This window comes from Erpetoichthys calabaricus, chromosome 6 (genome assembly GCF_900747795.2).
Source record: "Erpetoichthys calabaricus chromosome 6, fErpCal1.3, whole genome shotgun sequence".
Lineage (NCBI taxonomy): Eukaryota > Metazoa > Chordata > Cladistia > Polypteriformes > Polypteridae > Erpetoichthys > Erpetoichthys calabaricus.
Window position 1 is genome coordinate 89,325,812 of NC_041399.2, and position 14,225 is coordinate 89,340,036.

At 37.6% G+C, this 14,225-nt stretch overlaps 1 protein-coding gene across 3 annotated transcripts in view; it reads right to left on the reverse strand.

Annotated features, from left to right (window-relative positions):
* LOC114653468 (cadherin-18) overlaps window positions 1–14,225 on the reverse strand; it is a 1,070,530-nt gene that overhangs the window by 721,238 nt on the left and 335,067 nt on the right. Inside the window, exon 1 of one of the 3 annotated variants that reach the window (XM_028803814.2) lies at window positions 13,068–13,311. The exons of the other annotated variants lie outside the window; for them this stretch is intronic. The gene's annotated coding sequence lies outside the window, so the exon portion shown is untranslated. Of the gene's footprint in view, window positions 1–13,067; window positions 13,312–14,225 lie in introns of those variants that run through there. 3 annotated transcript variants of the gene reach the window in all.

Consider the following 14,225-nt stretch of genomic DNA (forward strand, 5'->3'; position numbering starts at 1 on the left):
GTCCTCCTATGCAGATTAGACTGCTATCCTGCTTACCGTCACTTTATAGATCCAGACAATCCATACCCAAATCTAAACAAGATAATAACTTGAATAAAACAGGTTTGACAATACATGTATGGAAAAAACCAGTATGGTAACTGTGGGAAAATGAATCTGATCAAAAGTAAGAGAAACTGTGAGAGCTGACATCATTATTTACCAATACATGTGTCAAGAGGAAATTGCCCTCAGAAAAACTACAGATAAATATCTTAACTGAACAGAATCTTAAAAGAAAGCTGTAATAGTAAGCTTGTGGAAAGCCATGGAACACTTCTTATACTATAATCTTCATGTTGCCCTTCACAATAAAGTGGAAGTAAACAAAAAATGCACAGCAAAGCAAAAACACTCATCTCCCCCACTGTGCCTCCCCTCAAGGGTGTCTCCCAACTTTGATTAACTGTAAGGGCCCACCAACCTTCATTTCCATTTCCCTTTTTCTCTCTTACTCTGGCCATTCCAACTCTGAGCTGGTGACTGAAAATTTTATCTCATTCTGGGGTTACATTTGAAGCAAATATGCAATAATGTTTCAAATCACTCTTGTCTTTAAAACACGTTACAACTTTCACCTTTGATATTCACATGATATTACTTAATGGAGAGGAAGCTTGCAGCTGTCTGCTAAAAACATACTGGGACAATCCAGACAGCCATAGCCCCTGAAAGTGCCAAGAAAACAGAGTATGTGCTTCTGTCTGGGGGCTGAATTTGGGGTCATCTTCTTTGGCTAATATACAACCTACAACCAGTGGCCATAGTTTTAATGCTAGAGAATGCTTAATCTGGTTCCACATTTTACAGGCACAATGAGAAAATTCTAGGTAATAAGCAACACCGTTCCCTGACCTATGCCATGTTAAAATGAAAAGCAACCCTTAATATAGAAGACTGTTTTAAAATAGCAAAGAAACAACTTTTTAGTAAAAAAAGTGTAATCATTTAACATGTCTTTATTGGACATTTATTTTTTCATGATTCATTTCTTTTACCTGTGTATACAAAACACTATCTGCAAGTGATGTCCACTAATGCCAAACTCTAAATATTTCTTGCACGTAACACTTATATCTCGGAGAAGGATATTCATTAAAAAAAGTGCAAATATCATCTTCCACTGCTAGTGCTTTGATAGGGTTATTCAAACACATCCATCTTCTGTGTTTTATTTTAGGCAGCGAGTGACAGGTTGGCACAATCCCAGCTGACAAAAGGAGAGGAGTCTGTTCTTGAAGCATGTATTCTCTTAAAATCAGGATACAGAACTCTACTTTTTTTATGCGCTTATTTATTTATTTATTTCAGAGCAGAATGTGGATCAACATTGTTGCTACCCCATAAGGAAATATGATCTACATATAGTAGATCTTTTTCGAATGTGTAGGGAATTTGATCGTGTGTGCATAATTGCGGTCCAAAAATCATGGGATGCAATTAGCTTGATGATATGAACCACCTGCTGTTTGGGTTAATTAAGAGTTTACCTCGGTACTAAAATGATTTCATTACTGCGGAACTCAATTTTGTGCCCTTAGGATATTAAATACACCTGGGCGTAAAGAACCATAAGCAAGAAAATATAGTGTACATTCAGATGATGAATCTTCAAAAGGTTAACACTTTCTCACAGTGCCATTTTGAGTGATGTACATGTTTGGAGTTCACTAATTAAAAGAATAATGAAAATATATTAATAGTAATCTTCACTGTTGCTACATCCATCCATTCCACCATATCCTAACTACAGGGTCATGGGGGTCTGCTGGAGCCAATCCCAGCCAATACAAGGCGCAAGGCAGGAAACAAATCCCGGGCAGGGTGCCAGCCCACTGCAGAGCACACACACACCAAGCACACACTAGGGCCAATTTAGAATCGCCAATGCATCTAACCTGCATGTCTTTGGACTGTGGGAGGAAACCAGAGCACCCGGAGGAAACCCATGCAGACATGGGGAGAACATGCAAACTTCATGCAGGGAGGACCTGGGAAGTGAACCCGGGTCTCCTAACTGCGAGGCGCCACCTGCCACCCTTTGCGACAATACATTACCATTTTAAATTTGAGTCAAATATAAAAACCCCTCTTTGCGTTAAAAAAAATTACAAAAATAGGAATAAATTAGCAGTTTTATTACTGCAAAACTATGTACATTTCCATGATAATGCACTGTAATATCAAAAACCTTGCCTTGCTGGATGAGAATCAGTTGCTTGTCTTAATCAAAGAGAGACCCAAAGCAAAGAGGAAGCCAATTTCTTTCTCTTTCTTTCTTTCTTTCTTTCTTTCCAAATGATGTGCTTTGAGGATATTGATGTCAAATGACTTTCTCAGAGTCACACTACTGTCACCCTTGTGGATTTCCATCCAGCACTATAGGAGCTAGAACAAGACTATTTGAATTTATTTAATTTATTTTCGAAGAGTATAATTGTAATTTGCATGTTGTTCAAATATTATTTTTTCCTCCAACATTAGCTCCGATCCTCCAACCATAATGTCTTTGTTTATGGTTATAGTTTTTTTTTTGTTGTTGTTTCCATTTGTGGATGATAGGGGGAGCATTTTAGCCATCTCCAAACCTAAATAATGCACAAAAGATGAAAAAAAGTTATAAAAATAACAACAGAAGGGTAAATGGAAACATGAAAAAACAGGTACAAAAAATCTGAACAAAATAAACACTATTCTCTCTCGTAGCCTTTGTCCAAAAGGTTTAGTCCTTCATCTGATGTTTAAAGGTGAAGGGGCAGAGGGTGTGGAGGAAGTGAATGCACAGCCATGCGTCATGTGTAGTAAAGGTGTTGAGAGAAATTCAATCCAATACATCAAAAGTATACTATGTTTATATAAATTGTATGGGGGAGGGGTGCAGAATGATGATGTAGGAAATTTAAATTTAGAAATCAGCAATGCAGCCATTTTGCAGTAAGTAGGGAATATAGGTGTCATGTTGAGTGCAGATGGAAGTGTTCACACAGCAGTGACAGGGAGTATGAGAGGTTCATACAAGGAATTCTGTCACTTATACCCCATTCTGACAAAATAGTTTCCTTGGCAGGGGAAGGGAACTGTTTATGAAAACCATGTGAGGTGTAGTATTTTTGATAGGAATGAGTCATTGCCTGTGATGCTGGACCTCAATGGTGACAAAGCTCCTGCTGAAGTGCTGTACCTTTGACTGCTGAAAGCCCCTTTAATTTGAGTGCAGAGGACACTAGTCTCTTTGTTTTCTTTTAGCAATAAAACAGGGTTGCCCACTTGCCACCCCAACCTTTCTTCTGGAATTCTTGGTCTGTTTAACCTGTCACATTGTCTTCATCAGGGCATAATCACAACCAATATGAACATATATATTAGGCCATTTTAGTGAGACCAACAACATGACATTTGAAGGGACAAAAAGCAACTTGACTAACCAGGAAAACCTGGAGAGAATGTATAGCATGAACCCTGTACTGAAGATGATCATACTAGAATTTGAACACACATTTCTATTCACTTTGCCAACCTAAATAGTACTAGGGTGTTGTACCGTGTTAGCCATTATGAATGTAGAGAAAAGCCAAGCAAAATGACACCTTTTATTGGCTAACTAGAAAGATTACAATATGCAAGCTTTCAAGGCAACTCAGGCCCCTTCTTCAGGCAAGATGTAATCAATTACATCTTGCCTGAAGAAGGGGCCTGAATTGCCTCGAAAGCTTGCATATTGTAATCTTTCTAGTTAGCCAATAAAAGGTGTCATTTTGCTTGGCTTTTCTCTACCAACCTAAATAGAAAGTGCAGATGTTAAATGCTAAACTTTTTTAATGTTAAATTCTTGATATTAACTCTTTAAGGGCGAATGCTAACTTTGGTCGACAGCAGGGGTTGAGGGCAGATGTCGACTTTAGTCAACATCCAGGGACAGAGGGTGATAATCAGCTGTAAACATCAACAAAACTTACCATTACATTATAGATAGACCCTCTTTGCTAGGAGGACTGCTAGACGTATTAACTTGATGTTGAATTCCTGTGTTTCCCTGAGTAGTGTAAGCAACACCTAGAATTCATCGACATCAGGGGAGAGAGTGAAGCAAATGCGCACAAATGTGCACATTATTTATCTATTTTTTTTTGGTTTTTTGTATATTATTGTGAAATCAGACTCTGACTTATCGAAATCCGATTTTGATGCAAGTGATCTGGAAATCAAAAATGAAACACAGATAACTGGTTACTTTTCCAGAAAGTGCTTTTCAGCTTATGAGTGATGAGACAAACAGGTAGGTAATAAGTACATAATAAGTATGTGAATTTACATACTGTTGAGGCTCATGGAACATAAAACAGAGTGACATTTGTCATAAATAAGTATGTTGATTTATTGCTTTACTGTATGTGCGTTTTAGGAAACTGAGATTTTTTTTTTTTAAATATTCAGTCCTGGGAGAAAAGGAAAAAAATAAATAAATCCTAAAATAGTTAATAGGGATAGCTTGAAAGGTCCTGCTGATTAAAAGTTGTGTATCAGCCATGCTAATAATATGTTCAGGGAGAGCATTTTTTTGTTTTTGTTTTAACTGTTAAGTTGATCATTTTATGGGTGTCACTACTCCACATTATGTAAGGACTAGACAGTAATGGCACACTGCACGAATACACTTGACTTGATCATACTCCATTGACCCTTGACCTTCGTTGATTATATATGTGCACAATGATTTAAGATATGAAGAGGTAGGGGAAGTGACGGTGAAGGTGGTAGGGATGAGAACGATGCCCGTACGCATGTGCCGCACGGCTGCCCTGCTGCCTGCTGCCAAGAGTTGATTCTACAATAAAATAAAATAAAAATAAAAAGAGTAATAATTTCAAAACTCTTCACTTTTAATACAAACCTGTAGTACAAAGTTTCAATGTAGTATATCCATCCATTTTCCAACCCGCTGAATCCGAACACAGGGTCACGGGGGTCTGCTGGAGCCAATCCCAGCCAACACAGGGCACAAGGCAGGAACCAATCCCGGGCAGGGTGCCAACCCACCGCAGTCAATGTAGTATATGTGTACCAAATTTCAGGCTACAGGTTATTTGACTTTTGACCTGGGTTGACCTTTGACCTTGGAGGTCAATAGTCACCCCAAAAGCGGATAGTAGACATCACGTAGTATATGTGTAACAAATTTTAGGTCAATAGGTCAAACGGTTTGCGAGCTACAGGTGATTTAAAATCCTGGACAGATAAACGGACAGCCATGGTAGCGTATTATATAAAAAGATATTCACCCTTTTAAACGCACAAAATCACAGCATCTTGCTAAAAGGCAGACAGTGTGGTGTAGTGACCATGTCACCAGACTTTATCTACCAGAGCGCCTCCAACTTAATGCAAGATCCTGAGTAAATTACTTAGCTGTGTTCCAATTGGAAAGAAAATGTAATGATTTGAATGCATCCTGATACTACATGTCACTAGAATCTGCCAAGTATACAAAATGAATAATAGTATGTCATGAAAAAAGTAATCTTGCATAAACAACTTGCTGTTTTAATTACCCTGTCTCTTATTTTTACCCCATAATTGTACATAGCAAGATATTTTATTTGTGAATTTGAATGTTTTGCTGAGGAAATCATTTTTCTTGATTATTAATAAAACATTTTTCATACATTTTCAACTGCCATTCTCAACTCCTTGTACAGCTTTAGTAAGATCATCTACAATACAACTAAATTCAGAATCTCCTTTAAGTGAAGCTTTCCTTGGAAATTGTTCAATGCATTTACTTATTTCTGATAAGAGGAAGTCAAGAACTAAGCAGATATTGAGTTACAACTCTCCAGCTAGCTCTCTCAAGCACAACTCAAGCAAAAATGCACTTTAAAAAGCTGTGAGCCAACTGAAGGCATGAAATGTAAAGCAATTTTCCTTCAGTCAAGTCTGATGTATGTGTTTAATTACTTAACATCAGAAATAAGAACTGTATAGTTATTAAATGTGGATAGCTTGTGCCATGCCATTCAATTATTTTATATTAAAACTTCAGATTGTCATTTTTTTTCTTACATTGTACTTTAATAAAATAATTCTCTAAAGCTTTTAAATATACAGCATTCATGAAAGGGTTAATTCTGACTATAATGGTCATACATTATTAATCAGTACATCACTAAACCTTTGCTGTTCATCTGCAATTAAGTTAGTCATGTTAATGTGGAAAGTTACAAATAAGGCACCTTCTTCAGAGACTTCAGTTATGAGTTTTTTTCTTCATAGATAATACACCTTCATTTGATTTAGCCTGCTTTCAGGCACAAATTTTGATTTTGATTTATTAAATATTGTCAAACATGTGCACCAGAGGGTCAGCTTTCTTGCTCACCAATGGTATGTGCTACCACCCTGAAACTACAAATTGAGAGCAATGGAACCAGAGAAGTCCCATCCCCTCCGGTACGGCTAATATAAAAGAGAGACATCCCCGGAAGACGGCGTCTCATTTGGACCTGATAGCCTGACTGTCAGGGATGACACCGGACTAGCCCTCTCTAGGAATGCCTCTAGAAGGCACTGAGACTGTTGACCAGTTGTTTATTGTGGTGCCATCGTGCACATTATAAGTTATTTTTTCATTTTTTTGTTTGAATTAAACAGGGTTTACCGGTTGGCACCCCTATTATTTTGAGACTCGCTCTGCATTATCACTTGCCCCTCTACAATATGTAAATTATTTTGCTTATGTAATAAATAACAATAAAAAGAAATATAATTTGATTCAAAGTAGCCTCCATGACACTAAATCAGATTAAGTGGATCCTAGAGACTTATGTCAAGCTATCTTTGTTGTCTTTGTTTGCAGTGCAGTGAATAGTGACATAGTAGGTCATAAGGTGAGTAATTGGGAGACCCAGCTGGGGTGCCAGCAATGCTCACATAGTGTTAAGCTAACTGGTAACATTCAATTGTGAGTCAGTGAATGTGGCTATGCAATTTTGTGCCATCCCATTTTCTCCAGTTCTATCCATCATGATTGGTTACTATTTTCCTCCTGTTGCTAATGGGATGGGTGCCACTTTTATGTGACTCTGTACTAAATAAGCAGCATCAGATGATGAATGGATGCAAAGTCCATCAAAATGATAATGTGCTTTGACACTACTTAAATCAAGTTCAGTTCTATGACATAAAACTAAAGGAAGTATATACTATAGTTACAATATAAACACTTGGCAGTAACAACATCATCATCTATTTTTATATTTTAAAGAAATTTTGGTTTCAAAGTTTCATTTAAATCTTTTTGTGCAGTTGTCTATACATACAGTATTAAATAGTGGCACAACTATGATTACTGCTTAGCTTTGTTTTCTGCAGGAGAATCTTGTTTCTATGACACTATTTTCCATTTTCTCTGCCCTTTGCCAGCAATGCAGAAATCCATCTGTTATTTACAAGGTGCCTGCAAAACATTTAAGACCACTCAGACATTTTCTAGAATATTTCGTTAATAGGTTTACTTGGGTATCATGATTGCATTAATACATCCGTTACATTTAAGATTTATATGATTTTATTAAAAAAATAGTACATTATGTCAATAACACCAATTAGATTCCTATTCAAGTTTATTTGTTGTCTCAGATATGCTCAGACTTGGACTACTACAACCATGAACATGGATGGAAGGGTTGATGATAAAATCATTTAAGTAAATGCCCTGGAAACATATTAAACCACAGAAAAGATTCGTCCTTAACATCCACGAATACTGCCTTGGCATGTTCTTGAACCTTAGTAAAATCGATAGTCACAAAACCAAGAATGGACTAATGCAATGGACACACAAACAAGTAAGCATGGTATAAATATGTGTTGTACATTTTATTCTTAAATCAGGAGATGTTCAATAAATAGTGCAGTGCATTCTTTTCAAATAAATAAATAAGAAATAAATGATCCAGTTAAAACAAGTGCTTTTCTGAGGAAGGCAAATCAGTGGATAAATAAATAATCCAAGGTTAAAATCAAGAATAAAATCACAAGGTTAAAATCGGGTTATTTTCCTTCTCTCCAGCAAACCTCAGTACCTTTGCTACTTCCTGTATTTTCCACCGCTCACCCGTTGGGTGTCTGTGGCAGGACTGAGATGCCAGCATCTGGGGTCAACCATTATATTGGCTTGCTCCTGGCCACCTCAGTCGGTCACCACTGGGACACCCAAACCCAGCTCCATTATCCTACCACCATCCCTCTGTATCGGTAGAACGATCTCTGAAGCCCTTCGGTTGCACCCACTCCCTGAATGTTCAGTAGGAGAGACCTTCCTCTGAAGTGCCATTCCTTATCGCTCCCCATAAGCAGGGGTGTCGAACTCCAGTCCTGGAGGGCCGCAGTGGCTGCAGGTTTTCATTCTAACCATCTTCTTAATTAGTGACCAGTTTTTGCTGATAATTACTTCTTTTAATTAACTTGACTCCAGCCCCTTAGTTGTTTCTTTTTCCTTAATTAGTGGCCAAACAATAATGAGACATGAAACAAGCGGCCATTGACCAGTTCACCTGTGCCCAGCACATAATATCTGAAAACAGAGAATGGTGGAGGTCTCAGTAAGTCTGATCTCTCAGGTCATCAACACATCTTGACAGTGTTCTTAGAAAAAAACAAAATCATCAGTTTTAGAAATGTCTGCTGTGGCAGAAAGAATAATTAAATAACGGGTTTAATTAACAGCAAGCATTGGCTTTTCATTAAGAAACTGGTTGGAGTTTGAAACCCCAGTTTAGCTGATCATCTGTTGGCTCATTTCACATCTCATTTCTGTTTGGCTGTCATTTAATAAGGAAACGAATCAATTCAGAGCACTGAATCCTTAAAAACAAGGCTATTAAAATGAAGGGAAAAAAGTGAATTAGCAGTGAAAACTGGTCACTGATTAGGAAAAGGGTTAGAATGAAAACCTGTAGCCACTGCGGCCCTCCAGGCCTGGAGTTTGACACCTGTGCCATAGGGCCTCCTCCCAAATGCATTGCCTGGTTTTGTCAGCACCTGCTCACACTTCTGACTTTACTCTGTTCTATTTAAATTCTCCTCATTGATTTCTTTTCTCCCATCTGTATCTTTTCCATCCATCCATCCAACCATGTGTTATTCCTTTTTCTTTTTCAGTCTTTCCTGGTTAGATTTCATATATATTGTATTAATAAGTATTATACAAAAGATAAATAAATCAGGCACCCATGAAACATCAATGAGAAAACCGGATAAATTCACACACAAATACAATCTGCCAGTTTCCTTATTAAACACTTCAAGGCCATTTGGCTTTGCAGCCGCACACATCCATACCCATTGAGCCTGGAACACATTGTTTTTGCTTAAAATTGCACTCACCGCCACGGACACCCAACACGCTTTACCACACTCCTCCATAACAGTCAATAGTAAGTGCAATGTTTGAATGAGATACAATAAAATGAGGGCAAAAAAAAACCCAATTATAGTCAATCTCCTAAGAAATGTACATTAGTTTCCTGTCTGCTAATGCCTCTTTATTCATTAGTGGTATGGAGTCCACTGTGCTATTGGGAGTGATTAAACCAGCCTTATTTAATTGCATTCATATTTTGACTCAATTGTCCCTTTATTAAGTAGACATGTTCATTAACACAAATTGCCATGACATCACAGGATATATAGCATGCAAACATAGTCAATACCGTCATTTTGCTGGCGCCTCAAGTGATGGTTTAAACATCTTGGGAACAGCTGTCCTCTTGGGATTTTTATGCACTTCAGACTCAAGAATTTACAGAGAATGGTGTGACAAAAAGCATTCAGTGAACAGCAATTCTGTGAGCGTAAGCACCTTTTTAGCGTGAAAGGTCAGATGACAATGACCAGATTTGTTCAAAATAACAGACAAGCCACAAATACTCAAATAACAGCTCTTTCCAACAGTGGTATGAAGAAGGACATTACTGACACATCTTGAAGTGGATTAGTGACAGTGACAAAAGACCATGCAAGCTTTTGATCCAGCGAACTAGAAGGAACCTAAGACTACAATGGACATGAGATCACAAAAACTGGATGACTGAAGATTGAAAAAATTTCACCTGATATGATGAATCTTAATTTCCTTTACACCATGCAGATGGTCTGGCTAAATTTGCCTCAAACAGCATTTATCCATGGATCCATGCTTTTTTTGTCAATGGTACAGACTGATGGTGGTTGTGTAATAGTGCTGAGATTTTTTTCTTGGCACACATTAAGAGCTGACCGTCATTTAAATGCCAAATCATATCTATAGACGTGGCTGACAAAAATGCATGACTGGAGTCTATCCTTGTTAAAACAGAGTCTTCCAGAAGGATGATGTGCCATTTCACAAAGCATGCATCATCTAAAGATAGTTCCATGATAGTTCTCAATTTACTCTAATGGCCTGAACAGTCTGCAGATCTTAATGATATAGAACAGCTTTGGGATAAAATGGAATGGAAGGTTTGTGGCACAAATATCAGGCCAAACACTTTATGGGAACTGTACATAATCATGCCAGCATGGACTAAAAAACCTTAAGTAATGTTTTGAGTAACATTTTCTGAAGCTATGACTCAAAGAATTCAGGCAGTTGTGCAGGCAAAATGGATCCAACCTGGAACTAGATGGATGTACCTAATAAAACGGCCACAGGGTGTGTACCTTGGTGATATCAATGTTACATTTTTTTCGTTCAACTCTTTTTTTATTTTATAAACTTTTACATTATTGTAAATTATTAATTTATTAAAACCAAATACAGTATAATTATTGTAAACATAAACCAAATTCAGAAGGACATGTCCAGTGTGAAGTATGCTTATATGAGAAACAAGATACACATTAGCTTTCAGTTGCATGCATAGCTTTTGCTGACCTGTATGCATTGTGATTTTATGTGCATTACATCATGAGCACCAATCAGAAACTATGAGGTTTATTTTGAACATTTTCAAGCCAGTGCCTATGCGTTAAGTGAGAGAAATTTAAATAAGCACCATCCTTTTTACTTTGCTCCGTCTATTACTGACACCCTTCCAAGCTAATTTACAGCTGCCTTAAATAGATTTATTTTTTGCAATTGATAAGCCAAGGGACTTACTTAGCATCACACAGTTAAAACAAGGTAAAGTTAAAATAAAAAAAAAACATGGATTGGTCACACTTGGTTAAAATGAACAACAAGAAATTCAAGCACATTCCTTATATAAAAGGCTTCATTCATTCATACTTTAGGTGCCTTCTTTGAATGCACACCATACAACACAAATGTGACCCGACCACGCTTGAAATAAAACAAATCTTTTACCTGTGACAAAGCAGAGTGGCATTGCAATATCACTAAATGTAGTTCAATGAAGCACTTCAGGACGAGAGCCCTAAAAATCAGTGGTGCTCCGGGATTCATTTTTCCCCCCTCAAACTAAACAGCCACTTAACCTAAAATTAGAGTTTAATGTGGCCTGTGAGGCTTCATAACTGTATAGCAGTCCCTTATTAGTACAATAATTTACCAGATGCATTAGTGAAGCTCTTTTTCATATGGATTCCTCTGGAGCAGATTGCTGCACAACCTGACAATAAGGTGATAAAGCACCAACTGGTACATGCACTTAATTTTGAGCTTGATTTTCCTCTTCCTTTCTTCCTCTTAACTGCAAACTAAACTCGATCAATACATGTACAAAGTGAAAATAAATGAATAACAAAGTGTACGCATGCTGCATTACCCAAGCATAAAACTAAATACTGCAAAACACTCGATCCAATAAGTCAGTCACATATGATGAGCTAAAGTGCTTTGAGCATTCCATGCAGTACAGTAGCATCAGAAGAAAAATTAAAATTAAGCTGCTCAGGCACCGTACATACTAATTAAAAAATGTTACAGCAGTAAAATGAATGACAAGACCCCTCAGCATTATACTCATTTTAGTTTTCTTCTAAGTTAGTAGGAAGCATTTGTATTCTCAAGTCACAACGTTAAAATGGTGCAAGAAATGATTAGCTCAAAAATATCAAAGCACAAATGAATATATGCTCAGCTCCTGGTATAATGCAGTCCTTGGATCTATGTGTTCTGCCAAGATCAGCCTGAACCTGCCAGCCATTATTCTTATGTAGTATACACGTGGTTGTGAAAAAAAAGAAGTATTAAAGTGACGGACCTGATAGGCTGCGCTTATTATTTTACAGATCCTTAACTGTGCTATAGAGTGGATTACAGTTGATGAAACTGCAATTTTTCTCCTTATAAGATAATACAGGCCATCAAAGAGGGAACATTTTTGTTCTTTTCTTTTGGTCTTGATTTATTTTACAGTTAAAATTAACTCAAGGAAAAAAAAACTCATTAGCAATGAAAACACTGGCAGATTAGCAAAAAATTCCCTTTTGTGTTTTTTTTTTTCTTAAGTAGGAGGCATCCTTCATTGATAGAAGAGCTAAAAAACAAAACAGCATCTGGAAGTACAATCATGTTGTACCAAAAAATAAATGCTTGCAGCAAAAAAGGTGTTATTTCTATATTTTGCCCATTCAGCTTTCTTTCTGAGCCTTGCACAAAGACATAAATTCATTTGTACATTAAAATTGCAGAAGCATTTCCCGACGTATAACACACAGAGTAGAAGTCCCTTACATTTATTAAAGTCTAAGCAACATATGCATTCTCCCCCTGTTGAAATGCTAGACAGGAATCTTACTCTTTCGGTGTATACAGTAATTCACTGCAGGTGTTAAGAATAATGTAGGCTTTGATTAAATAAAAATGCATGGTGAATTCACAGAATGCCATTAAGTAAGATAAAAACCAACATGCTTAAAATAGCAAATAAGGCTTAAAATGGATCAGCGGAGCCACAAAGTTATGCTAAACAGTCACTCTTTTACACAGACCAGGACTCTGCTAAAGAAGCAGGAACCGAAGCAGCCCAGTGCTTTTGAAATGCTAATGGCAAAAGGCAAAGTGCATTTTAAGACAGTCTTACCTTGGCCGGCTTGCCCTAACAGGTAACAAGGCACTTAATTTGTTAGCAGCAATCAGCGTTTGCTCAGCGTGTCCCATTTTCTTCCTCTCTGTTTCTCAGAGCTAGTTGCACAGCTGCTCCCAATCCTCAGAGAACCACTCGACTGGTGGCTCCGAGAGCTTCCAAGCCTCTCAGCATCGACAGCTAGGCTTCTGCAGCTCACAAGGAGCTTCCCTGATTGGCTGATTCCGTTCACTGTGTGTGTCTGCTCTGTTGTCTCTTATATTCTCTTCTCGCAGGTACTCGAGGGCAAGAATCACAGGAAACTAGAATAAGAGAAGCCCACCCCCACCTCCCTCCTTTCTTTTGAGCAAAGTTACACGGAAGGAAACTTAATAAAATGCCATCTTGTGAAAATGTAACCCCCCCAGACTCCAGTACCACTGACAGACTGAGCTGCTCGGATGAAGGTGTCAGACCATTAATTAGTCAAGACCAAAAAAAAAGAGGTTGTAAATCATAGTTTGTGTTCATCTAAAGTATGAGTGAAAAGAAAACACTCTGTTAACAAGACAACATGATAAAAAAAAAAGAATCTGTTCATTTACTGGCCAAAGATTGTGTCTCTCACATCACACTTTTAGCCATGGAAATAGCTCAAGGTGACACATGACACATGAATAAGAAGCTTAAATCATGAACTGTCTAAACAGATTGACCGGTACAGCTTGGGTCAATTAGGGATTAGAAAAATCTGATGAATGAATCTTTTGTGTTTTAAACTCACCCATAATATATGTGTTTAAATTATGCAGGAGGATGAGGTGTTTTTTTTAATGGGCAAATGATAAAAACCTTTTCATTACAAAAGCAAAACAATAATTTTCTGCACTTGCTTTGCCTTATTACTGAGACAAACTGAGCAGAAGTCTATTAGGTGCAAGGCAGAAACATTGTGCAGTAACCCCCCCGCCCAATGCCAGCATGTTGTAAAGTACCCCCCACCAGGTCAATTTAAATACAACAATTAAACTAAACACCCATGTCTTTCAAATGCCCCTAGATAAAACGCACACACGCCAGCACAGGAATAAAATACAAACTACACAGACAGTGAGTAGGGTGGAAAATGAACCCTGCTCCCTAGAGCTGTGAGGCAGTCACATTAATCACTGCTTC